We start from the raw sequence: 27,982 nt of genomic DNA, 5'->3' as shown, positions 1-27,982 counted from the left end.
TTTTTTGTTTGTTTGTTTTCAGTTGTCCAGATAGTATACAGAAATACTGTTGATTTTTGTGGATTGACCTTATTTCTCTTTGCTAAACTCAGTAGTTTTTACTTTTTTAGATTTCTGATGGTTTTCTACATAGACAGGCATGTTGTCTATAAATAAGAACATTTCTTTTTCTTTCCATTCTTAGGCTTTTTATTTATTTGTCTTGCCTTATTTCACTGGCTAGGACAGTATAATGTTGAGTCGAAGCAGTTAGAGGAGAGACATCCTTGCTTTGTTCCTGATCTTGGGGGGAAAGCATTGAGTCTTTCACTGTTAAGTATGATGTTAACTACAGGTTTTATGTAGGTGTACTTGCCTTGTTATTCCCTCTATCTGGAATATTTTCCTCTAAAACATACCCATACCTAGCGCCTTCATTTTCTTTAGGTCTTTTAATCACAATCTGCTCTTCTTGCTAAAATTTTAACCTACTCAATATTTTATATTCCTATTTCCTGTTTTATTTTTCTCCGTAACACTTACCACTACTTTATATACAATATACACTTATTTATCTTGTTTATTGTCTGCCTTCCTCCACCATAATGTAAGTTCCAAGATGGCAGGGATTTTTGTCTGGTTTGTCCATCACTGTATCCTACCTGACATGTAATAGACATTCAGTTTATGTTTACTGAATAAATGATGGATGAACTAAATCTCTTTCTATTTCTGTCTTCCTTCCAAAGGACTGGACTATGCCTGCCCTTATTATAGGCCAGCTCTCCACTTGTCCTCTCTATTCCTTCCCCTTTCATTTTGATAAGGACTTTGATCATGCAGTTATTCCTCTTCTCTTCTGCATCATCTATTTACCCCTCTTTTTTTTTTTTTTAAGATTTTATTTATTTGACAGAGAGAGACACACACAACCAGAGAAGGAACACAAGCAGGGGGAGTAGGAGAGGGAGAAACAGGCTTCCTGCTGAGCAGGGAGCCTGATACAGGGCTCGATCCTAGGACTCTGGGATCATGACCTGAGCTGAAGGCAGATTCTTAACAACTAAGGCACCCAAGAGCCCCTGTTTATCCCTCTTAATGTGACATAGTGTTTTCCATCTTTTTCACTCCTTGTTGTATATTAAATTGTGTGTCCCCCCCACACCACGTCCAAGCCCCAACACTTCAGAATGCAACTTTATTTAGAAATGAGGTCTTTACAGAAGTAATCATGGTAAAATGCAGTCATCAAGGTGGGTGCTAATCCAATACATTCGCTGCCATTACAGAAAAGAAACATTTGGACCTAGAGATGCACACAGGGAGAGTGCCATGGGAAGATGAAGGCAGAGAGCAGGGTGGTGCTTTGACAGCTTCTCTCACCTGAACCTCTCAACGAAATTCTGTTTCTACTCTTGCCTTTTACAGCCTAACAGCTAAACTATCTTTTCAAAAATATAACTCTGATCATCTCACTCTCCTGTTTAAAGCTTCCAGTGGCCCCTCATCACACCTAGAATAAAATCCAAACCTCTGGGGCACCTGGGTGGCTCAGTCGGTTAAGTGTCCAGCTCTTGGTTTCAGCTCAGGTTGTGATCTCAGGGTCCTAAGATTGAACCACCTGTGCGGGTCCCCACTTAGCAGAGAGTTTGCTTCCCCTCTCTCCCTCCCTCTGTCCCTCCTCCTGCTCATTCACTCTCTCTCTAAAATAAACAAATGTATCTTTAAAAAAAAAAGTACCGACTCCTTTCCTTTTCTATAAACTCTTACATGATTTGTCCCTGCCCTTCTTTCTGTTCCTATCACTTGAACTTTACCCCTCACTTTCTGACTTCCTTCTGTTCCTCATATATTCCAAGCCTTTTCCTCACTCTGTAGGCAGCTGCTCATTCTGCCCGGAACATTCTTTCTCCAGATCTTTACAGCTCTGTCTCCATTCTGTGATCTAGGATCCTGCTCAGATGTCACCTCCAAAGGGAGGCCTTCTCTGTCCACCCAATGGAGAGTGACCCCACACTTCTTACTCTGTTATGTTACCCCTTTAACTATCTCCATTGGGATCTAACATTATCTTCTCTGTCTATATATCACCTCCTTCCCCCATCCCCTATGCCACACTGTGAACTCTTTGAGAACAGAGACCTTATCAACCTTTGTTTTTCTTTTTTTTAAACCATGGTATACCTAGGGCCCAGAGCAGTGCATAGTCAGTCCTCAATAAATGTGTGTTAAATAACTTGGTAACTCCTGCAAGGTAGAAACTAAAGCTAAAACCCAAATCTTGACTCCCACTTTAAGGCTATATATTAATTTACAAGGGCTGCCATAACAAGGCCACACAAATAAAAAGTGACCTTGAACAACAGAAATTTATTGTCTCAGAGTTCTGGAGTTTAGAATTCCAAGATTAAAGTGTTGGCAGGTTTGATTTCTTCTGATACCTCTCTCCTTGGCTTGCAGGTGGGTGCCTTTTCAGTACCCTCACATGGTCACCTTTGGTCTGTGTGTGTATATGATGTGTCCCAGTCTCCTCTTTTTACCAGGACACCAGTCAGATTGGATTAGGGCTTACCGATTTTACCTTAATCACATTTTTAGAGGTCCTATCTCCAAATGCAGTCATATTCCGAGGGAATGGGGGTTAGGTCTTGAACTTATGAATTTGGGTGAGGGGATATGCTGCAACATGTAACAGATCACTAGAAGCTGAGGGAGCTGTTAGATACGAGCTCTTTCCCTGTGGGACATGTTGGGGCTACCACCTTTCCCCAAAGGACAGCTGTGACCTGCCAGAGAGTGTTTGTAGCCTCACCCAGTCAGGGAAGGAGAGCTCTGTTCTCTCCCTTTTCCTTTCACATAACATTCAGCCTAGAGCACAGGTGGAGGTGAAGACTTCTCCAGACTAGATACTCTGGAGAAGAGAGAACATTCCCCAAGCCATGAAGACCATCAATCCAGTCTGGAGGGAAAGGGAGAATGGGAAAAAGAGCTTTGAATTGGTATGATGGCAAAAGTTATAAACAAATAAGAATGAATCTTTAAAACCAAAAGTAATCTCAAATAACAGAAAACATCTGAAAATCTATGACCTGGGGCAGAAATATGGTTAAGGGAACTGCCATCCTCACAGAAAGGCAGGTCAGCGTGGGTGAGGGAAATAACAGGAAAAGGCAGATATGTTTCTTGTTTATCCCCAGTGAACTGAGATGCCTCTGTATGCTGATTTCATGCTCCAGGCACAGCAGAGAACCACAAAGCTTCCTGTACATGTGACCTTAGGAGGCTGGCAGTTTTCATCACTCACTGTGGATTCCTCCCTGCACCAGCCTAGAGCGGGTCAGAGTCAGAGTTTTGTCTCAGGAATAGGGCAAGTGTCATTGAATAGGGCAAGTCACTCATGAAGAACAGAAGCAGCAAATGTTAATTACATGGGCTCTTCATCTCCCAACCATCTGTCATCAGAATTGCAGTTCAGTACTTGGTCTACCCAGCTCTGCAGTTCTGTAACCATCTTGTCTATCTGAGAAGACAGCCAGTCCCATGAGAACAGAGAGTGTGTCTTCTGTTTTATGTATATAGAGACCATGTAGTTGGGATGGTTCACAGTATTTCACAGCTCCACGCTGTTGCCCACCTGTGTTCTGCTTTCTGGAGTTGTACCTGTCCCCTACCCCCAGTGCTCATCATCTCACCATCACACCTTCCATCCTTCCCCCTCTCCTGCCTCTGAATATATATATATATATATATTTAATCTCCAGAACTCAGCCCTAGCCTCACCTCCTCCAGGAAGTTTTGGGTTGTGTCCAATTACTTGCACCACTAGAATGTAAATTCCACAAGGATAGGATATTGTCCGTTTAGTCAGCTCCTCTTTCCAACTCCCAGCGAAGGCCCTGGCCCGTAGGAGGTGCTCAGTGGACTCTGTCTGTTCTGGCTAGGCAGTGCCATTTAGGACCAGAGTTTCCTGGTGGTCCTGAAAGCCCTAGAAGCTGTCAGAAATATTGGACCATCCTGTGATTTATGGCATCAGTTGGAAGCCCATCATCAGACATCTGTGTTCACAAGTTGTGAAATTCAAAGAAGAACTCCACTTAGAATTGTCTAATCTGAATCTGGAACAGGTGTGGAGCCCTGTTTGGACTCAGGGACCACGGAAGTGCAGGTGAAATTGCAGTTACATTTGGCATCTGCAGTGGATTGCTAGCCCCCTTCGTCTGGAGGGTGATGGAGGGGGCTGTCCCAGAAGCAAACAGAAGCAAACAGCACACACAGGATTAACGGACAGATTGTGCTAGGAAGCATGAGATCCATGCACTTGCTCAGAAATGTGGCCATACCTTACCTTACTTACCTTACCTTACTTCTGCAATCTCTGTTGCTTCCCTTACCTTACTGCTGCAATCTCTGTTGCTTCTGTGAGGTTCCACGAGGGCAGCATCCTCCTCTGCCCTTTGACGGGCTGGAGGAGGAGGCAGAGTGTCCTGGCAACAGTTAGACAGCCCCGGGAGAAACTTCACACCTTCTCACCTTCCCCTTTGTCAGTGGTTTTCAGCCAAAGGCCTTGTTGAAGACAAAAATGCATGTGTAGGGCAGTGGTAGTGGGCAGAAAGCATCTCTTGTAATTCTAGTTTTTTTTCTCCTATCCCTGAATGCTTTTAGGTTTTGAGTTTGCATTCTCCAGGAGCTGTTTTCTTTGTGTTTAAGTGTAAGCAGCTTAAGTGTTTCTTTTTTAAAAGTCCACCTTCCGTTTCTTCTACCCCATTAGCCATGGTAGAGTGAGGAGCCCTGGACTGTAAATCAGGTGACTGAGATAGAGATTGCTCCTTTGTACCCCTCAGATTTAATTCTCTGCTTCCCATCTGCACATTGAGGGGTTTGTGTGAAGAGCGTCACCTGATTAGATGGAACCTTAAGGTCCAACAGACAAACCTCTAATAATCTCTAGCCCAGACCTTCGGTCTGGAGTTTGAAAGCGCTCACTGGGCCCTCTTCTGCGTGTTGGTCTGTAGAACCACACTGTCCAATGTAATGTAAAATGTTCTATTATCACATTTTAAAATGTGAAAAGAAGCAGTGTCTTAGTCTGTTCAGGCTGCCATACCAAAATACCCAACTGGGTGATTTATAAACAACAGGAAACTTTCTAAGAGTTCCGGTGGCTGGAAAATCCAATCTCAAGGTGCCAGCATGTTTAGTGTCTGATGAGAGCCCATTTCCTGATGCACAGAGCCTTTCTCCTGTGTCCTCATATGGTAGAAGGGTCAAGGGAGCTCTCTGGGGCCTCTCTTGGAAGGGCACTAATCCATTCCTGCCTTCATGAAGCCCCTGATCACCTCTCAAAGGCCCCACCTCCCTGCTCAGAAACTCCGTCTCCCTGGGGGCTGGGGGATGCATGGCTCTCTCATCACATAAAAATGGAGAGGGACATAAACATTCAGTCTAGAGCACAGGTGGAGGTGAAGTAATTTTAATAATGTATCAGTGTATCCAAAATAATATCATCCAACATATGATCAGTATAAATCTTACTAATGTGATAAGTTTTACTTTTTTTGTTGTACTAAGTTTTCTACATCTGGTATGTATTTTATGCTTATGGCACATCTTACTTTGTGGACTGGCCACATTCCACGTGCTCTGGAGCTGCCATATTGAGTAGCTGTTGCTCTAAAGGATCGCTGTCCTGGCCACAGAAGTGCCTCCTTGTTCCTGCTTTCAAAGAGAAGTGCAGAGATGACAAAGAGCTCTTCTTGCTGGTCCTCCCAAGGAAAATGAAGTCTTGTTTCTTCATAAAACAATATTTTATTGTGTCCAGATTGGACGTTAGACTATTTTCCTGAGTATGAGAAAAATCAGTCTTCTGGATTTGCCAAGTTCTAGCACAAGCTTTTAAAAATTTCTCTTGACTCTGTTGGCAAAGATAGAAATATTCCCATATTATCAGTAGTGAGAGCAGTGTTTCCCAAAATGTGTTTCATGAAGTACTGGATTTGTGGGATATAAAGAGGTGTGAGGTGAATAAGAGATTTCCTGGTCAGAAAGTATGGGAAATACTGATTGTGAAAATCCAATATATATCTTTATTGCAGAAATGCCAAGAGATGTTTCTCATGCACAGGGCTTCCAAAACCAAGAAACCGCTTTTTCTAGAAAGCATCTTGAGGGTCAGGAGTCAAGTGGGACCTGCTGAGGCGATGCTGATCAGAACATTTTCTCCCTGACTTCCTTTTCCAGGGCAACCTTGTTGTGTGGGTTTTAACTCCATTCCCAAAAGTTTCTTGTGCTTTCTTGGCTCTAGGGATCCTGTCGATGCTATGTTCTTAAGAAGGAAAAACTGAGCTCAATAATGAGTTGCGATAATGGCTCTAATATTGGGAACATTAGTATCTGTTGTGAATCAGATCTACTATCTTTCCTCAACACATTTTAATAGTTCTTTCATAGCTCCTAAATGTGACAGTGAATGTACATTTTACTTTAAAGTGGCAGTTCAATTTAGAGACTTTCTGTTTTATTTCTTTAATGATCCTGTCAAGTATAACAAATGTGGCAGCTGTGATTTTTTTCAAAGGGTCAAAAATGCAAGAAAAGTAGGTTCTGCTGCTCTCAACCAGCATCCTTCTCATTCATAGAAAAGAAATATGTTCATATTTAAGATGAAAGGTTCTTTGGTTTTATTTCATAGCTCATATTGGAGAAAAAGTCCCAAGGCCATTTACAGTTTATTAATTTATCCTACTATAATATCTCTTTATAATAGGGCTTTCAGGTCATTTTAACCCTCCTCCTCACTTCTCTTACTAAAAGATAACTCCAGGCACTTCGAATCAAATGAATTAGAAACAAAGCCATTATAATTATAATTATAATTATAATTATAATCTCTCTACTTAGAGATGGATCACAATTTAACACTTTTTCCCCAGGAATTTGGGTCATATCAATAGAAACTGTATTTTTCTCTTTAGAATACAAGGCTAGCTTCTGACAGTCTGGTCCATATGTTAGAAGCATATAAAAGTTAATCATTTGGCTGTGGTGCCAGCTCGTGTGCTAAGAAAAACTGTAAACCACAGCTGTATGGAGTAAAAATTGTGAACTTTACTGGTTTGCACATGTGAGACATCAGTAAACCAAATAAAATGTCACTGAACTGAACTTGGGAGTTGGAAGTGGGAGAGAGGACTGCTAAGATTTAAGGTTTGTACTTAGCAAAGTCGCTCCATTCTTTGTGTTTCATAAGGGTAGTTCAGGTTACCCAAAAACTGAATCAGCTGTTTCCCAGATGATTAGGTTTGGCTTAGCCACAGCAAAGGTGATTGCTTAGTAATCATTGGGATCACTGGAGGTTGACCTGGTTTGGTGTGTAAATGACCAAAAAAATCCAGACATCATCTAAAATCAGTTGGGTTCAATCAGTTTGGTCAGGCAGCAGTCCCATCAATTACTCGGTGGTCTGCCTTGGATACAATCAAAAACCCTGTAACTACTGCAAAATCTTCAGTTAGGCCATCTCAGATGATGGGCTTTCTTAAGTGTTCCTGCTCAGTGCTCTGCACTGCTGATATTCAACTCCAGGCAAGAAACTTGAATACTCTCTGCCTCAGTTTCCTTTCCTTATAGATTGGAGGTATTAATGTGACAAAATTGTCACATTAAATAGTTCATTTCATACACTTAGTAGCTACTGTCCTGTAAACATTCAGGGAATGTTAGTATTTAAGAATTGTTAACTCTTGGGGCACCTGGGTGGCTCAGTGGGTTGGGGCCTCTACCTTTGGCTCAGGTCATGGTCCCGGGGTCTTGGGATCAAGCCCTGCGTTGGGCTCTCTGTTCAGCGGGGAGCCTGCTTCCTCCTCTCTCTCTCTGCCTGCTTTTCTGCCTGCTTGTGATCTCTGTCTTTCAAATAAATAAATGAAAATCTTAAAAAAAAAAAAAAAAGAATTGTTAACTCTTTTCTAATCTGTGGCTAAGTGACAAATATAGGGCCAGATAAGTGGATTTCTACATTTGTTTTCTTATCTCTGATGCATTTTTTTAAAAAGAAGGATGTTATTACATAGTACTGTGGTCTATCTTTCTTTCTGTTGAGAGTTTGTGATTTCTGTGTTTTAAAAATAATAGCTTAAGAAAATAAACAGAAGAAAATAAACCCTTAATCTTAACTCTTAAATCCTCAGTTTGTTTGCTTTCTTTTCTAGTCAAACAACCCTACATTTAATGAGGCTCTGGGCCATAGAAAATTGGATAGTTTATAAAACTGTGATTAACCAGAATCCCTAATTAATATTTTTGTAAATCTCAAAGGGTATGCTGAAGAGATTGTCACTGAGTCAAGTTATATGGCTTTAACTAAAACTCCTTGCCCACTAGGATTTCTAGGAGTTCCATGTGGCTCTAATCAAATCCCCTATACCAGCAACATCTGCATCTCTGCTCACCACTGAAACTCTGTTAACTATAAATTTAATAAGAACACTTTGTTCCCAGAGCTCAATAAACATTTGTCCAGCCCTCTGGATGATAAAACCCAGATACAAAGAAAGTAAGTAACCCATTCAAGCATGCCTAACCAGTAAGGGGCAGAACTGAGACAAACTCCAGGTAGTTTGACCCCAGAACTCAAAGTCTTTACTTCACCTCTGCCATAAGACCTCAAATAAGCAAATGAGCAAAGGTCTGAAATATGAAAGGAGCATGGCATGGACAAAGACCAGCAAAAAGGTCAGGATGCTTGGAGGGAAGTGAGATGAACTCTAGGGGCTGCTCTTAGAGAGTGTTAGAGGTAATGTTAAATAAAAATTTAATGCACAATTTATTCACTCTAATTCACGTGCATTTGAATGCTTACTCTCTGCTAAATAGACCACTAGGTATAGAGTGTTAAATAAAATACACCTAGTGTCCTCCCTCATGGAGCTTAGACTCCAATGAGAGATGCAGTGTTAATTAGATTCATGGGTAGCTTTCAGTGTAACATCAAGGAACACTTTTAGCTTTGGTGAGACATTCTCTAGAAACATTTAAACCATAAATCTGTTTCATTCAGATTCATTACTCATCTGTGGTGCTACATAACTCTGCAAAATGGTTCACAGTCAATTGCTTATCTCCTTAGGATAATGAGCCATGGCATTCTTGGATGAGTGAAGGAAGAATCGATGATACTGCAGTTTGACGGGAGGTAGTAGATCAGATCCATCTCCAGAAGGCAAGGGTAGAAATCACCTATATAGTTTTTCTTTAGTGTCTACTATGTGTAGGACACTTTGCCAATCTTTAGCAGGTGCAAAAGGAATACTTTTTGATGAGACATTCTCTAGAAACATTTAAACCTTCATTGAGAATAGAAATACTTGGTGTCTGGCTTCCAAGGGCTTATAATCTCTATAAAGAATCATTCCTAAACAAAAATACTCACATAAGGTAGAATATTTATTTTGACTTGAAAAGACTTAGACACAAGTACACTGACTAGCTGCAGCCTCTAGAATTAGCACAGATTATGATACTTGTAGGGTTACTTCATCAGAGAAAGAATCTTTTTTTTGCTGAACTTTATTCTTAATCGATCCTGTTCTTTTAAAAACAGTAATTATGGCATCTCTAGTATGTAGGATAAAACTTGAATTTACAAAGTTTTTGAAATAAAATTGTTATTTTTTATGCTATATCATAAGGTCAGGGTCTCAAAAAGGCTATGCCTGTACTTAAGAAATAAAAATAGATTAATTTTATCTTTCACCACCATGATGCATATGCGGTTCAGTAGCACTTTCTGGGCACTGTCATTTTATGAGTTGGTAACAATAACAACAACAAAATAAAAATCCTACATATAAGAGAGAAATGTGGAGTGTGGATGTTCAGAAAACACATGGCAATGTAGCTTAGATATGAGTAATGCTGGCCGCTTAGGTGTGTTGTAAGTTTTGTTGCCTGCAGAATGCGGCCTTTCCCTGTATGCTTTTCCTTATCTTCTGGACTCTGTAGTTTTTCTCAAAGATGTGCACCTGGATGTTCAGACTAGTTCCTTTAAAAAAGGAGCTGGGTGATATGGAATAGTCATTCTTTGGAGTAAAGCAAAATAACTGGTAAATGTGAAAAACAGACTTGGGTAACTACAGATTGAAAGTTAACCTCGGATGCTTGCAGAGACTCAATGGAAAAAAGATTTATGTAAGTGATGGTTGCATTCATATTAGTACCAGTTCTTCAAAATGGTGAGTATTTCCTAATGTCGAATCTAAAAGAAGGAGGATTTTTTTTTTTTTAACTAGAAAGACTGTATATTATGAAGATGTTAAAGGTAAGCACGTTGAATTCCTTAATCTTAAATAATCTTAAATACATTGTGGAGAAGAACCTAAACTTCTGTCTCCTCTCTCATGTGCTAAGAAGAGTGGTATAAAAATTGGGGATCTGAATAAGATCACTGTAGCCATAATAGCAAAGTAAAGGAGGAAGAACTAAAGAGATCACAGAATCAGAACCATTGCTGTTGCTCAGGGTGATCAGCTGTGAAGAGAGCATTGACAAATTATATACCCAAGTCTCAATAAATATCATTTATGCTTCCTCCATTTATCTAAGCAATGCTATCATCACCACCCCCTCTTCCTTCTGTTGCCTACCAAACTGCCAAGAAACAATAATACATTGTGCAGATTTTATTTGTGTCTTTCTTATCTTGTTCTTTCTTATTTCCCCCACCTCAGGATTCTTTTAAGATTTTACAACTGTAGGTAGAATTTCAGAGCTGAATGGAAGCCCAACATTATTTGATCTCTTTTACTATAATTTGCATCCACAATTCCTACTCTTACTCATTTGCTTGTTGGTCATTATGATGTTTGTTTTTTTAAATAAAAAAAAACAAAAAAAAACTTTACTTTTTAAGAGCAGTTTTAGTTCATAGTGATATTGAAGGGAAGGAACAGAGATTTCCCATATAACCCATGCCCACACATGCATAGCTGCCTTCATTATCAGTGTCTTCCACAAGAGCCATACCTTTGTTACAATGGGTGAACTTATAATGACACATCATTATTACCCAAAGTCCATAGTTTACTTTAGGGTTCTCACTTGATGTTGTACATTTTGTGGGTTTAGACAAATGTATAATAACATGTATCCATCATCATGGTATCATACAGACTATTTTCACTGCCATCAAAGTCCTCTATGCTCTCCTATTCATCCCTTCCCCCATCTCCTGATCTTTTTATTATCCCCATAGTGTTGCCTTTTCCAGAGTGTCATGTAGTTGGAATCACACAATATGTAGCCTTTTCAGATTGGCTTATTTCACTTCGTAATGTGCATTTAAGGCTCTTCCAAGGTTTTTCATGACTTGATAGTTCCACTTCTTTTTAGTACTGAATAATATTCTGTTGTCTGGATGTACCTTAGTTAATTTATCTGTTCACCTCCTGAAATACATCTTGATTGCTTCCAATTTTTGGCAACAGGAGTTTGTGTGGACATTAGTTTTCAATCCTTTGGGTAAATATTGAGGAGTGGGACTGCTGGATCACGTGCTAAGAGTATGTTTAGTTTTGTAAGAAACTTCTAAACTCTCTTCCAAAAATGGCTGTACTGGGGCATCTGGGTGGTTCAGACGGTTAAGTGTCCAACTCTTGGTTTCAGCTCAGGTCTTGATCTCAGGGTTTTGAGTTCAAGCTCCACACTGAGCATGGAGCCTACTTAAAAAAAAAAAAAGAAAAGAAACTCCACCAATAGAAGATATACAGATGATAAATAAGTATACATAAAGATGCTCCACATTACATGTCAAAAGGGAAATGCAAATTAGAATAACAACGAGATGCCACTTCACGCCTATGAGAATAGCCAAAATCAAGAACAACTGATAATATCAAAGGCTGGCAAGGATTTAGAGCAACAGGAATGCTCATTCATTGCCAGTTGGATGCAAAATGGTATAGCCATCTTCTTCTTCTTCTCCTCCTTCTTTTTAAGATCTTTGGTCCATTTTGGGGTGCCTGGCTGGCTTAGTCAGAAGAGCATGTGACTCTTGATCTCAGGGTTGTGAGTTCAAGCCCTACCTTGGGCATAGAGATCACTTAAAAAAATAAATAAATAAAGTTTAAAGAAAAAAAAAATCTTTAGTTCATTTTTCAGCTGGGTTGCTTTCTTAGTGAATATTAATAATTTTTAGTATATTTTGGGTAACAGCCTTTTGTCAGATCTATGATTTATAAACAATTTTCTCTGATGTTGCTTTTTGAACAATGTTGTTTATTGCCCTGACCAGCTCTCTGATTTATAGCCCAGGTAACTTTCTCATATATCCTGGCCACAGATGTCACATAATCTCTTTCTGGTACCAGGCTGACATTATGCAGTTCTTGTAGTTACCCCTCAAAAAGGTTCTACCCCTCTTAACACCACATTGCCTGGTATTGATCTAAAAGCTGCATAGCCACAAAGGATTTGCTTTGTGGGTGCTGTGGCAGAATGCTAGGGCATACAAGTAGAAGACCACTAATATACTTGGACTCCTCATTTGACATATAATAAAAGTGAGTCCCAGAGAGTAGAGTGATATAAAGTCAATGGCATGCTTGGGATAAAAATAAGGATTTCTCACTCTTAACTGTATCTAGAGTCCTTTTCATTGCTTCCATGCTGAAGAGGAAGAACCAAAGGAACATTTATAGTTTCAAGTACCCACTTGTTATCCTGCACAATGGGAGTTAACAGCATCTTATTTCCCGAAGCCCTCTTTGGCTTTCTCTGTCTTCACTGAAAACACAAGGAAACCCAAGTATTGTGCTTCACACAAAGAAATCATGCAACAGACTCATCATCAATAGATAAGGTGTATTGAGCAGAACTTCTAAAGGGGATTTAAAAATCTACAGTGATCAGTTTATTCTCTCCTGCCTGGGTATTTTACTTAGGATTCTAGTCTTAGATATGGAACGTCACTTTTCTCTGCATCTACTGCATCCACATTGAGATTTTATTCAAGACTTTGGTCTCATTATTGCTTGTATCAACTAACTGATATGAGTCCCCTGCTGGTTTACATACAAACCATCCAACTTTGGCCATACAAATGGTTGAGGACTACCTGAAGGCCTGGAAGAGCAAAATAGCAAAGATTTTGTCCATGGTCTCAGTAACTTATGAAACCTTAAGAGAGCTTTCCTTTTCCATGTTTTCTTTCCCCAGAACTTGCCTTCATAGTATTTTCATTGGTAGGAGGGGTAACTTGTGTTTATGCTTATAAGGGAAAAAAATATTTTTTGCTATTATTATATGTCTAATATAAAAGTGAGGAGCCCCTTGGGAGTTTGATGAATAGGGTCTCTGAAAGTCTCTGTAATTTTTATTAATAAACTTATTTATCTTTAGTTTTTATTTATTTAAGTAATCTTTATACCCCACATGGGGCTTGAACTCATGACCCCAAGATCAAGAGTCACATGCTCTTCTGACTGAGCCAGCCAGATGCTTCAGTCTCTGGAATTTTTAAAGACCTCTCTTCTCACTAAGCGCCTGCATCTTTCAGGTAGAATCCTATCCCTTTTCTGTCAAACTACTGTTAATCCCCAAGATCTAGCTCATTTATTGCCTACTCTTCAGCTTTTTTTCTCATTCTCACAAGAAAACGTAGTCTTCCATCCTCTCATGTCACTTCATTCAGGTTTATTGTAACACTTTCTGCTCAAATTGCAATGAATTGTTTATAAGTCTGTCTTTTCCCTTCCCCCCCGCAGCTTCTCTGGGCTAGCCTCTCCTTGAGACGAAGAACTGTGTTCTGCTCATCTTAGATGAACCACAGAGGGCCCTTACTATTTTATTTCAAAGCATAAGTAACTTGAGCACCGTTAACTGAAAGTGCCTTTACTTCCAAACTACCCTCTTGACCAGAGACTGGATAGTCTATAGGTCCCTAACATTTTCATCAACAGAATCATTCTGAGAATGTTTTGTTCCTAAGAAGGCTTTCCATATCCTGCAAACATCTCACCTGAGTGAAGTAATACCATTCTCTATCCATGAACAAAGGAGATCTGCATTAATTGTCAGAGGAGAATAGTAACCTGAAGATTTGGAACATGAGGTTTGATGGAGGAAGTCTATACTGCCTGGTCAAGTTCAGGAGTGGGACAAGGAGTAGGGGATCTAGCTGCTGGAGTAGGGAGGAGATACAGCCTTAAAGCCATGTGGGCCTCCAGAAGTGGAAATGGGGGTGTGAAAAGGAATGTGTGGAACTTGAATACATCCTTTGCCTAAATTACAGTTTGTCCAGGACCAGCACTGGTTGGACTCAAACCTGTTCTGCTGCATAGGGATGTTGCTCTGAGGCTGGAATAAATGTCACATGTCAGCGATGGGTCGGTTCTGGCAGAGAGGTGTATGTGAATTTCATTTTTTTTTCCCCCTGGATGGATTAGGTCTTCTTTGATAGATATTAACAGTCTAGGCTCTAGTACTTTTGTGAACACATGTCATATCATTTACAAGCAAACTGCATCAGAAAACATGGAGAAGGCAGGAAATATGAAGAGCTTTTTCTTCTTTTTAAAGACTTTATTTATTTATTTGACAGAGAGAGACACAGAGAGAGAGGGAACACAAGCAGGGGGAGTGGAGAGGGAGAAGTAGGCTTCCCGCGGAGCAGGGAGACTGATATGGGGCTTCATCCCAGGACCCTGGGATCATGACCTGAGCCAAAGGCAGGCACTTAACCGACTGAGCCACCCAGGCACCCTGAGCTTTTTTTTTTTTTTTTTTTTTTTCTTTATATGGCTCTACTAGTGGGGAGATTCTTATCATGAGGATGGACTGAACTAACAGCTTCTGCCAATGTGGCAATAAAATGCAGAAAACAGAGGGCCTCTGCTCCACTATTGACCAAATTAGGAAAGGGAAGCCTGTTGTCTCCTTGAATTCTGATGATCCAGTACAGTTGTTTGGTGGGCTGATACCCTGTTCATGAGTTTTAAAGCTTAAAGGAGGAAAGAAGGAGTTGCTATTTTTCCTCAGCTCTACAAAATTTTGAAATCGCTGGGTCACCAATCTTTAAAGCTATAGTTCACATTCTAAATGAAAAAGAAAAAAAAGCCATCTCACAAAACAAACTGAGTGTTGCTAGGGGTGGGGGGGGATGTGGAGAGGGTGTTTGGGTGATAGACATTGGGGAGGGTGTCTGCTATGGTGAGTGCTATGGAGTGTGTAAGCCTGATGATTCAAAGACCTGTACCCCTGGGGCAAATAATACATTATATGTTAATAAAAATAATTCTTTAAAAAGCAGCAAAAACATTGGTTTGGCTTCCTTCTAAGCAGATAGTCCAGAGGTGTTAATTATGCAGAACTTCCTAAGATGCCAGACAACTGCCAATTAAAAGTCAATACAGGAATGAGAGAGGGGTTTCTTTGGGCTTTGAATTACCCATGTGCATGTTAAAGGCTGTGCACTCAGAAAAGAGAGTGAATTTGTTATGTGTGTATCTTTCTTCTATAAAAGAGCTGGGAGGACAGGCTGGTGTTTTATTTACTCTTGTTGCCTTCCCTCCACAAAACTACAGCCTATTCGATATATTATCAATGTTCTTTGCTTGAGAGATTAATTACCCACCTCCCCACTGCCCATTTATTGATATTCACTCTCAAAGCCATAGATGAATGCCAGGGGAGAAAGTGAAAAACTTGCAGAACAAAATCTAACAACACCCTTTTTCTTTTGGCCTCCTCCAACTGTTTCTTTTTTTTCTTTTTCTTTTTTTTTTTTTTTTTTGTAGCTGTTTTAAGTTATCTCAGTGTATCAAATCTAAAACAAATCCTTATTATTTTTAGGATCGGTAGGTATATAAAAACAAGCTTTTTTGCATACAAAATACTATGGTGTGTTTTATACAACTACTGAATTTGACTCCGTGCATTTTTATGAGCTGCGGTGTTATGGCTGGAATTAGAACACTGCGAGCACAGCAGGCATCACACCAGCCCTGGTCTGTCCCACATTGGCTTTGTAAACATCATCCACACAACCTGTTGATAAGACAAAGTGGACTTCATTACTTAACACAGTAATGGAGACCACCACCTCTCAAAGTTTTGGCAGTGTCGTGGAGAAGGAAAAGCAGGATCAGAACATTCTTTTTTTTTTTTTTTAGACTTTATTTATTTATTTGACAGACAGAGATCACAAGTAGGCAGAGAGGCAGGCAGAGAGAGTGGGGGGGAGCAGGCTCCCTGCTGAGCAATCATGACCTGAGCTGAAGGTGGGTCTTTCAAAGCGAGGGGGCTTGATAAGGGTTGGGTAAGGATCACAAAACAAAAGTCTGCGATTGATGGGGAGAACAAGGTGAGGATTTTTGAGCCCAGGGATTCAAAGAATCCTAAAGGGTAAATTGCTGTTGATATTTTCCATTGCAGAGTTGATGGTCTAAGATCTTGCAGGGAGTTCCGGTATTGAATACTGGAAAAAGAAATCCATGCCAGTGGAGAGTCATTTCCCTGTAGACAGTATGGTGTGGTTTAGGTTCTCAGTATCCAGACAGACTTTTGGATCGATGGTTTCAGTTCTCAGATCTACTCAGATAACTTGCTCTGGTAATAGATGAACTGAAACTGATTTTTTTTCATTTGCAGCTTCTTTCTTAGCAGCAATTTGGCGTGAGACTTTATATTTCAGCATTGCTTTGCAGTAATTTATTGGCTTATGAGCTTATACCTTGTTTTAGGGAAAATTTAAACAGGAAAATTTTCCAAATGCCCACTAGCGATTACCACGGGAACCCTGCAACAAATTCTGTAAACCCAGAGAGGGCAGCAGAGGGAAGCCGAATTCTGTGCGTGATTATTTAAACAACAGCCATCATTTTGGACAATTTTTAAGAAGGAACTGAAGATGAAATCATGGGTCCTGGGTACTTTCCAAGAGAAGAAATCCTCTGAAGCAGGCAGGAAATTGCCATCGTTTAAAAGTTCCAGCTCTGTCTTCAGACCACTTGTCTCTTTCTCTTTAAGTTGGAAACAGAGAGATTGTGTGGGATCATTGTAAGCTCCATTTCAGATTCTTTCTTAACCCAGTTCCCACATAGGATATAAATTCCTTTAGATGGCTCTGACTTCCATTTTCTCTTCCCAACACACGTCAGTAGTCACAGTTTCTGGGGCTCTGGGGGCAGTGAGGCATCCTTAGCCAAAGAGGCTGTCGAGGGCTGAAGCTGGGAAGATGCTTTGAAACAAATGTGAACACTGTATTTACATTTAAATTAAAATGGGGAACTTCTAATAGGTTATGCTTCTGCAAGGTGTGTGCAGTGCATCTGCTGAGGTCTATTGTTTATTCATGCTGTAAATCCTTTGAAATGTGTTAAAATGCTTCCCACTCATTATAAAGCTCCTGCCACCCCTGGATTATGACTTTGATGTCACCAATCCTGCTTCAAAGGGTTCTTTCTGGGCTATTAATCACAGTTTAGCCTCTGAAGATATCGCCAGAGAAAACATTTGGACATCTTTGTGCTAGACTTGCTAAAAACTTTGAGATCTCAAGTGTCTTGCATAGGCACAAATTGCAGCATTTCCTTTCATTGACAACTTTTTATTTTGCTACAGAATCAAATGACATCGTCAGTAAAGTAGCAAACAAATCTTCAAGCACTGAGTTTGGGAGGCTAGGGATAGGAGAGGAGATTAAGAGTAGGTGGGTGGTGAGGGGAGAAGAGTGTCTGGACAGGCCACTGAGATCCGTTAAAGGTTAAAAAAAACATTGGGAATCAGAGTGGCCAAGACATGGAGGTTCAAAGTAGAGGTTGTCTTATCATTAGTTTTTAGACTGACCAGTTCTCATAGTAGCAAATTAGTAAGATTCCTTAGTATTCTCTTGCCTTCTACTCTCTGTTTTGAGACCTGTGTGGATGGACTATTCATAGCAAGTAATGATAATAATAATATTAATAATAATCAGTGCTGGCTAACATGAAGTGAGCGCTTACCTTGAACAAACTCTGCATTCACAGTGCTTGTCGTGAATTACCCTCATGGAATGCCCATAACAACCGTCAGAATGAGGTAATACTGTCTTCATGTTATAGATAAGGAAACCAGGGCACTGAGATATTAGCTAACGTGTTCACACCCCAGGCAAATGCAAAAACCCATCAGTCCCCAAAACTCAGTGGCTGATGCCCATGCTCTCCGTGTCTTCTGGTCTACTGCATGGCAGGCTTTCTCCCCGTGTGCCAGGGGGCCCATTCTTCCAGATCTGCTGATCAGTGTCTATGTCTTAAAATTTTACAGTGGGGTTCTCAATTGCCCAGTTTCCTTTTTGGGAAAATTCCCAGCATCTTTTTTCTTGCTTACCCATCTCTTTCAAATTCTTAACAGTACCCTAGTTCGAAAATTTTTTTTTATTGTGATAAAAACACATAACATGAGACCTGCCCTCCTAACACATTTTTAAGTATATAGTACAGTATCATTCACTATGTGCACATTGTTGGAAAGCTGATCTCTAGAACTTTTTCATCTTGCATTACTGAAACTCTACCCACTGAGCAAAAAATTCCCCATTTCCCTGCTCTCGCAGGCCCTGGCAACCAACATTCTACTCTCTGTTTTTATGAGCTTATCTGTTTTAGATACATCATATAAGAGAAATCATGCAGTATTGTCTGCAGCATAATGTCCCAGGTTCGTCTGTGTTGTCTCAAATGGCAAGACATCCTTCTTTTATAAGGCTGAATAATATTCCATTGTACACATCTACCACCACATTTTTTTTGTATCCACTCATCCTTTGGTGAATATTTAATTTGTTTTCACAGCTTGGCTGTTGTAAACAATGCTGCAGTGAACATGGGAGGCACATACCTCTTCATGATTCTTTTTCCAGTTGTTTTGGATAAATACCCAGAGGTGGACTTATTGGATTACATGGTATTCTATTTTTAATTTTTTAAGAACCTCCACACTATTTTCCATATTGGCTGCACTACTTTATATTCCTACTAGCAATGAGTGCACCAAGGTTCTAGTTTCTCCATATCTTTGCCAATACTTGTTATTTTTCTGTTGTTACTGTTATTGTTTTATACAATGACCATACTAATAGTATAAAGTGATATCTCATTGTGTTTTTTTTTTTTTTTTAAAGAATTTATTTTATTCATTTGACAGAGAGATCACAAGCAGGCAGAGAGGCAGAGAGAGAGAGGAGGAAGCAGGCTCCCTGCTGAGCAGAGAGCCCGATGCGGGACTCGATCCCAGGACCCTGAGATCATGACCTGAGCCGAAGGCAACGGCTTAACCCACTGAGCCACCCAGGCGCCCCTCATTGTGGTTTTGATATGCATTTCCATGATTCTTGGTGATGCTGGGCATCTTTTATATAGCTGTTGGCCATTTTTATATCCTCTTTGGAGAAATGCCTATTCAAGTCCTTTGCCCATTTTTACTTTGTTATCCTTTTTATATTTTTTTAAAGTTTCATTTATTTATTTTGTAGAGAGAGCATGCATGCACACACACACAGGGGGAGGGGCAGAGGGAGCAAGAGAATCCCAGGCAGACTCCCCACTGTTTGTGGAGCCCAAGGTAGGGCTCAATCCTACAGCCCAGAGATCATGATCTGAGCTGAAATCAAGAGTTAGATGCTTAAACAACTGAGCCACCCAGGTACCCCTCCTGTGTCCATTTTTAAATCAGATTATGTTATTTTATTTTTTGCTGTTGAGTTATAGGAGTTCCTTATAGATCTGGGAAATTAACCCCTTCTATGGTCTGGAAATATTTGGTCTGTAGGTTGCCTTTTCCCTCTGTTGATTGTTTCCTTTTCTGTGCAGAAGCTTTTGATTTGATGTAAATCTGCATGTGTATTTTTGCTTTTATTGCCTGTGCTTTTGATATCCTATCCAAGAAATCACTGCTAAGGTCAGTGTTATGAAGCTTTCCCCCGCCCTTTCCCCCCCCCCCCAGGAGTTTTATAGCTTCAGGTCTTACATTTAAGTCTTTAATCCAGGAGGAATTGAATTTTGTGTAAGATAGGTGTGCAGTTTCTTTTCTTTCTTTCTTTTTTTTATTTTTATTTTTTTTGCACTTGGATATTGAGTTTTCCAAACACAATTTGTTGAAGAGACCACCCTTTCCCCATTGTATAATCTTGATATCCACCTTAAAGATGATTTGACCATATATACATAGATTTATTTCTGGGCTCTGTATTCTGGTCCATTGTCCTGTATGTTTTTCTTTATGCCAGTACCATTCTGTTTTGATTACTGTTACTTTATAAAATATTTTGAAATCAGGAAATATGAAGCTTTCAGCTTTTCTTTTCCTTCTCAAGGTCATTTGGAGTTTTGGATCTTTTGTGGTTCTAGAAGCTGAATTTTAGGGTTTTATTAATGTTTCTGTGAAAATGCCATTAAGATTTTGATGGGGATTACATTAAATCTATAGATCTTTTTGAGTATCGTGGACATTTTAACAATATTAGATGTTTTAATCCATGAACACTTAAAATATGCCACAAAAAATGTGCCACCTTGGCATAAAGATTATTTGAGCCGAAGGTAATTGAGAAGATGTAGATATAAGAAAAGCTCCCTGCCTTCCCTGTTTACATAAAAGCAAGACATAAATTTTTAGAGATATCCCCCCACCCCTCTCTGCCAGGAAAGACAGAAGTTAATCACCAGAGACAATTCTAGACCTTTATCAGCCCAGAGACAGCACCAGAGGAATCTGTATAACAAAACTTTACTAACTTGACCTTACTTTCCATTAGCTTCCTCATATATTTACTTTCCCATAATTTATTGCCCCTAAAAACTCAAAGATCTTTGGTCACTTACCTAGAAATTTATTGTTATTTTGTTAAGATACTGTGTGAGCCCAATTCTTACTACCGCTTGAGTTACTTATCACCAAATACTCCTGTGTGTATGTGTGATACATGCATTAAGAAACCTCTGTTTATTTTTCTCTTGTTAATCTGTCTTCTGTCAGTCTATTTGCCCTAAGAAATTAACAAAAGATGGGTAACATAAGATGAGTAGAGGAAAAAGATTCTTTTCCTCCCCAAGAACAAGGTGTCTTTCTATTTATTTGTGTGTCTTCTTTAATTTCTTCCAGGAATGTTTTCAGAGTACAAGTCTTTTACCTCCTTGGTTAAGTTTATTTCTAAATATTTTATTCTTTTTGATGCCATTGTAAATAGGATTTTTTTAATTTTCTTTGCAAATTTTCATTGTTAGTGCATAGAAATACAACTGGGTTTTGATGCTGATTTTATATCTTATAAGATTGCTGAATTGATTTATTAGTTCTAACAGGATTTTTGGTAGGATCTTTAGGTTTTCTATATATAAGATCATGTCTTCTATGAGCAGAGATCGTTTTACTTCTTTCTTTACAATTTGGATGTCTTTTATTTCTTTTTCTTGCCTGATTGCTTAAACTTGAGTGCTAGTTGAATAGAAGTGGTGGAAATGAGCATTCTTGTCCTGTTCCTGATCTTAGAGGAAAATGCTTTTGATCTTTCACTATTGAATATGTTAGCTATCGGCTTTTCACATATGTCCTTTTTATGTTGTGGCAATTTCCTTCTATTGCTAGTTTATTGAGTGAATTGGGGAGTTTTTTATTATTTATTTTTTGCTTACAAGACTAATATAAATACAATTTCTATTATAAATCACAATTTATAAATTATTATAATTTATTTATAATTTATGTCATTCAAGTTTCAAAATTCAAATTCTTCTAAATTTTTCATATTCAGAGAAGATCATTTGGAAAATTAATAAAACTACCAGGACATAAAGGGAAAATATTACTCATGATTCTGTTCCTTAATTTTTCCTTCACTTTAGCTTTTTGTCTTTCTTGCTCAGGTAACTTGGCCCAGACAAGAGCCAGGATAACAGCAGCCTCAAGATCTTTGCCTCCACATTTCAGTGCTGGGAGAACCAAAGTGAGTAGCAGGTTTGGACTCAAAATAATGTGGACCCTGGGGTGCTCCTGCCTTGGGGATAATCCTAGAGTTGGCGACTTTAGTTTCTCTGGCCCATGGGAAGTCTGGTTAAGAAATGGAAGGCATTTAGGAAATAAGAGGTTAGGAAATTTGAAACAACAGCATGGAATCTTTAAAATCCTGTGTTACAAAAGAAAATGTCTCCTGTACCATTTTAACTTTAGTTCTTTGGGGACTGAATTAAACTCAACCTGAAAGAGTAACAGAAGAAAAAACAAATTTTAATTATATATACACACAGGAATTCAAAAAATTTACTTAAAGGGGTAGTTAGAATTTGAGGCTTATATACCCTCTTAATAGGGGATGAATGGGGGAGAGGGGCACTTGTGGGAGAACAAATGACTTTTGGGAAAAACAAATGGTCCTTAGGAGAATAGATGGGAGATATGATAGTTTTGTGATAGTGTCTGTTTAGGCAATTTCTTGGAAATCCCAGTGCTCATTTCTCATCTCTGGTGATAGGAGTCAGTCTTCCATGGCAGGCTGTGAAACTGCCAGGGAGGAGATTTATGGCAGTTGGATGATCTTGAGAGGCCCTGTTTTTAGCCAGATAAGGGGAGTTCAGAAAAAGCCTCTTCTTGCAACTGTTGATTCTCAGATGTTCAACTCAAAATAATACCTATGCCACCATGGCATATTCTGGACCCCTTCATGTGATTCTCAGAAAGACCACTTAAGATACAGAACAATGACACTTGAAAGTAAAGTCTTTCTAGGAAGAGATGAAGTGCTCTTCCTTGAGGCTGTCACCAACCTACAGAGGAGGGTAACAGGGACCAAATAGAGTCAGCAGGGAGGAAAGAAATCAAACCATTTCCTGTCGTTCTGCTTTGCTCTCTGAAATATAAGGAGTGTACTTGTCTGTGCAAACGGAATGTTAGAAGGGTTAATAAATATCCCACTGTAAAAATTTTTTAAAAATATTTTATTTATTTATTTGACAGAGATCACAAGTAAGCAGAGAGGCAGGCAGAGAGAGAGGGGGAAGCAGGCTCCCTCAGGGAGCCTGATGCGGGGCTCAATCTCAAGACTCTGAGATCCTGACCTGAGCCAAATGTGGAGGCTTAAGCCACTGAGCCACTGAGCTACCCAGGTGACCCCACTGTAAAATATTTTTAACTATTAAATTCTTCTAGCTAATGTTTCACAAGGATCTCAAGGATTGGCTGGTTAATGATCATTGTACATACTAACACCAACACCCAAATATCTAAAAGGTGATAGAGTAATAAAATAAGTAGATCACATTTCTGAATTTTCATATATTTTTATTTACATTGAACATTGAATTATTTAATAAAAAATAACAACTTCAGCCACACAGAATACTGTTGAATAGTCTCAAAATTGATACAGACATAGATATTGATATTTAACTTTCTTTGAGAATGAAAAATTTAGCTCTACATAATAGGGACTCAGATCATTTTTGTTAACAATAATGTTTTTACCCACGTTGCTATTATAAACACATGTATTACTTTTTCAGTCTTGTGAGTTTGTAGCAAGATATTAGGACTATATAACATGGGTTATATGACCCCTAGGAGAGATTTACATCAGAGTTTCATTGGTTCTAATGGCCTCTTGATATTATTACATGTAAAATTTGTAAACACAGTTGATTCTTATTCTTCATGAAATTATGTTCTGTCAAGTTGCTGTGAACACTGAATCAGCCAATACAGAAGCATTGCTCCTAGGGGATTTATGTGGTTAGGTTCCCAAAAGCCTCTGCTCACAACATTGTTGTCAACCAATTAGTATATAATCTTGTTTCATGTGTGTTTCTATTTAGAAGCACATTATTTAATATATATTTCTTGAAAATAATTATATGTAGTATTTTTATATAAAATAATATTTTATTTTTTAAAAGATTTGTTTCTTTATTTTAGAGAGCGGAGAGAGAACTAGAGCAAGACCAAATGCAAGTGGGATGGGGGCTGAAGGATAGGGAGAAAATCTCAAGCAGATTCCCCATTGAGCATGGAGCCTGATGCAGGGTCCTGAGATCATGATTTAAGCTGAAACCAAGAGTTGGATGCTTAACCTACTAAGCCACCCAGGAGCCCTGAAAATAATATTTTAATTACAGTATTTGTGTCATTGAATAAAGGCCAACAGCACTATAACTCATGCCTGAATGAAGCTTATCTGATGCACATATGTTCTCCAAGAGGTATTTAATAGCCTTCTTGCACTTAGAAAGACAAGACAGCATTAGCACCATGCTTGGAGGCTATTTTATTTATTTATTTATTTATTTAAGATTTTATTTATTTACTTGACAGAGAGAGATTACAAGTAGGCAGAGAGGCAGGCAGAGAAAGGAAGGGAAGCAGGCTCCCTGCCGAGGAGAGAGCCCGATGCGGGACTCGATCCCAGGACCCTGGGATCATGACCTGAGCCGAAGGCAGAGGTTTTAACCCACTGAACCACCGAGGAGCCCCTTGGGGGTTATTTTATACATTGAAATCATTAGCCAAAAGCACAAAAATGCAGAACATTTGGCACTTCAATAACCCAGAAAAGGATACTTGCTTATAGCATGAGAGCTAAAACAGGAAGGCAGAGCATCACGTTGTTCAAACTGAGCTGGAAACACATGCATCAGGTGATCAAAGTTTTCTCCACTCCGTATGTCTATGAATGATCATGAAAGCATTGCAGGTACTGATTTGGGGGTTAAAAATAAATTTTAGAAAGTAGGCACATCCACAAATACAGGATCCACAAAGAATGAGGAGCAACTATATTTGTTTTTTTGGAAACACTGGCTCCCACTAGATTCTGAAAGAGACCATGACACAAAAAAATTAAAGACTCCCCTGTAATACTTTTTATCAGCCCACATTACTGTCCTTCCTTCAGTTTGATTTTGTGGCTATTGGATTCTGCTAGGACCCTGCTCCCTTGCCCTCCACACCCCGAATACCAGCGCAGTTACCTTTCTCTAAACTGCCTCCTGTTGTTCAGGCCTTGCCTGTGTGACAAGTGTGCCCTCTAGTATATGGCATATATTTACATCATTATAATAATAATGTATATCATTGAGATGAAAGTAACTCGTGATTTGGTTTCATCTGGAAGAGGGATGAGTTGAAAGTTCTAGTTAAGGCACCAGAAAATACGTTTCACGATAGCAATAGTTATTCTGTCTTGGCCAAGGTCCGATAACACAGGTGGTCTTTTTAGGAAGCTGGCCTCCAGCACATTCAGCAGCACCACACTGTGATGCACCGATAGTGTCAATGCCAGTCTTGCTTTTCCATTCAGGGCTGTGCAGGCTTTGAGAGGAGTGATGCTGTAGGACTTTTTTCCTTAAAGGGTGGTTGGATCACTTGATAGCAGTAAAAATTCTTGACAAAGATGCTGTCAGGAAGACAAATATAAGCCCCTGTGAGGTTTCAGGATGCAAATAGTGGGCACTTACTGAGATCAGGAAAAAAATCTTTCTGTTTTTTTCGGCAATAACTGAAATCTAGATGGTTTATGGGACTTCTTGGAATCTGTCTTTATCCTAGAGTAAATTTTGTTGACAGATGAGGCAAGTAATTTTAGTAATACCATGCTTTCAGACCCATGTTGTAAGTCATATCAAATCACATAGAAAGGCAGTATATAATGTTTAAAAGTAAGGTTTTGGAATCAGAACTGGGTTCATATGTAGGCATGGCCAACTACTAGTTGCAAGACTGGATAATTTCTCTAGAATCTCTGAGCCTTAACCTCCTATTAGGTACAATAGGAATAATAATAGTACTTACCTCGTAGGATCATTTTGAGACCTCATTGGCATAATATAGGCAAAGTGGTTACTGCGGTAATTTTTTTTACCTTGGAACAATAGATGTTTTATTGCTCTTGTTTTGATACCCATCTAAAACTCCATGTGTGGAGTCCATACGTATACTGAAACTCGCTCATTTCCTGTGCACTTGGAGTCTGTGTTACAGTTTGTAAAGCTGACTCAGGACTACTTTAAACACTAACCAGTGCCTCTTACAAGGAATTGGGCAGGACATTTGTCATGTGGGCAGAAAGCAGGCTTGCTCATCTCTAGTTGACTTATATCGTTGTATAAATTGGCACTGGATGAGAAAGGATATTGGGTTAGACATACAATTGTTTGATCCCGAATATTGGTTCTGCTGATCATTTTGAAATTGGTTTGATTGGAAGTATTTTCTCTGCCAATAAGTGAAAAGATCTTTTTGCTGTGTTGCATGGGCGCTAGTACTTGCCATCTTGCCATTGAAGAAAACTGCATCTTTGACATTCATCACTAGACTAGAACTAAGTCAATCATGGTAATAATGGAAGGGAAACTGATACACTTCTTGCATGTGTGTGAGGTGGTAGCATTTACTGAGCAGTTTTCCTAATAAGGAAAACAGAGGTTTTGAGAAGTTGAATAGCAAGTCCAAGTCCATACAAGAAATAAGTGGAGGAGCCTGGTTTTGAACCAGGATGTCCAGTTCCAAAACTCTGTGTTCCATGGCATATATCCTCTAAACCCAGGAAAGCTTTTCTAGGGTCTTTTCCCCCTATCTGAGGTAAAAGCTTATCAGATCCTCTGGGGAAGACTGTTTCTTGGGAATGCCCTATCTTTGAGAAGAACTATATGCTAGATGATGTCCCTAAAGAAATCTATTTTCTGGATTCTTTCTAAAAGATTTTTCTTTTTTAATTAAATGAAGCTACTTTTAACTAAATTAGCTCAGGATGACAAACTTTTATGTCAGACCACAACCTTAACTTCTGTTTTGGTTTGGATTTTTTTGGCATTCTTTCGGGTTCATGATAGACCTGGTGCAGACAGAGGTGAGGTTTGTGCCGAGTCTCCTTGTTTGAAGTACCAAGAGACTCAACTTCTGCTTTGTCCCTTGTCCAAAGTCCCTCTTTCAAATCCACTCCATGTTCAGGACAACCTTGTGACTATACTAGAAGTCCTTGACCAATGTAAGACCTTTCCAAATTCTTAAATTAGCAAGTTATTTATTCATTAAAATTCTTTAAAATACTAACTATGTAGGTGATAAACTGTGGACAAGCATTAGTACTTCCAAGCTGTACGTAATGCCAAACGGGTTTTTATTTCCTTCCCAAGAGTTACTCTGTATGTGAGTAGAAGGACAGCACTTGGTAATGCTGGGTAGTTAGGGGAGCCCAACAGACTTACAACTTTTGGAGTGCAAATTAGTGCTTCATTCTATATTTTTCCAGTTTGCTGCAGAGGACAAGTGCTGGTCTTGAAAACAGTTCTTAGTATACCTTTTAAATTATGTAACAGCACAATTAATATCCACCGAGGATTTTCTGACCACTAAACGGTTAAATTATCAAATGCCAAGGGCCTATTGTATGTTCAGAGGGAAGCTAACAGGTAAATCCTACTAATAGAGAAATATGGATGTGTTTTTAAGCTGCCTTTTTACTGTGCCCTAGGGCTGCCCTGAAGGGTTGGCACTCCCTGACTATTTTGAATAAAAAGAGAAGGAAATGAGGGAGGAAAAGCAAGGTTCAAAGTAAGACAGGGTTCTTCAGGGAGTGTCTCTGAATAAAAGGAAGTGGTAGAGAAATTCCCAAGTTTAGAATGTATGTGTGTGTGTTTCTGTGTGGGAGTGTGTGTGAAGGTCAGGTTGAGAGGAAAGAAATTAAAGAGAAAAAAAGTTCAAGAAAACTTAGAATTTACAGTTTGGCAGAAGGCAGGCCCCAACCAACATCCTCTTCCCTTTAATCCTGATTTGTGACCCCAAACCTCACCAGCTCCGAACTCCATCCTCCAGAGAGGGATGGGATGGGCAAAGAAGACTTCCAGAATGCAGTATAGTCTCTGCACGTGGGGCAGCTGGTAGTGTCTAGTTTTCCCTTTTCTCTCTTAGAATAGCCTTCCTGCTCAACACCAAGCTTTCATTTCCTCCTTCCTCATTAAAAAAAATGAAAAAATCAAACCATAGGCGGCGG

At 39.3% G+C, this 27,982-nt stretch overlaps 1 protein-coding gene across 1 annotated transcript in view; it reads left to right on the top strand.

The window, feature by feature from the left end:
• The first annotated feature begins 2,391 nt into the window (after window positions 1–2,391).
• MYO3B (myosin IIIB) overlaps window positions 2,392–27,982 on the top strand; it is a 186,356-nt gene continuing 160,765 nt past the window's right edge. The window contains exons 1-2 of the mRNA XM_045066728.1: window positions 2,392–2,439; window positions 21,870–21,949. The gene's annotated coding sequence lies outside the window, so the exon portion shown is untranslated. The remainder of the gene's footprint in view (window positions 2,440–21,869; window positions 21,950–27,982) is intronic.

The sequence above is a fragment of the Mustela putorius genome, unplaced genomic scaffold (genome assembly GCF_011764305.1).
Source record: "Mustela putorius furo isolate JIRA1106 unplaced genomic scaffold, ASM1176430v1.1 tig00003869_pilon_pilon_pilon, whole genome shotgun sequence".
NCBI classification, from domain to species: Eukaryota; Metazoa; Chordata; class Mammalia; order Carnivora; family Mustelidae; genus Mustela; species Mustela putorius.
This window is presented reverse-complemented; position numbering and strand designations above follow the sequence as displayed.